This window comes from Sinocyclocheilus anshuiensis, unplaced genomic scaffold (genome assembly GCF_001515605.1).
Source record: "Sinocyclocheilus anshuiensis isolate Anshui unplaced genomic scaffold, SAMN03320099.WGS_v1.1 scaffold223, whole genome shotgun sequence".
Taxonomy (NCBI): domain Eukaryota; kingdom Metazoa; phylum Chordata; class Actinopteri; order Cypriniformes; family Cyprinidae; genus Sinocyclocheilus; species Sinocyclocheilus anshuiensis.
This window is the reverse complement of record NW_015548214.1, coordinates 143,987-144,315: the sequence shown is the minus strand read 5'-3', so window position 1 is coordinate 144,315 and position 329 is coordinate 143,987.

Below are 329 nucleotides of genomic sequence, written 5' to 3'. Positions count from 1 at the left end.
GTTTTTTTTTTTTTTTTTTTTTTTTTGTGTGAATCAAAAACATTTGATGAATCGATCAAATGTATTAATTAACCCTGTTAAAGTAAAAAAAAATAAAATAATATATATATATATATTATTCTGTAGCTATGGCTAGTGAGACTTAAATCAGCGTCGTTGCTGATTTATGACAAACCCAGACAGAATAAAAGGATTAGTTACTAGCCTAAATGTTTATTTGTTTAGTGATTTTATTTAAAATGCAGTCAGAACCAGTTACTGAAGCAATTTCTGGTGGGTTAAAACTGAAATAATTTGGCAATAGACTAAGGTTATTTAAATGCAATAAG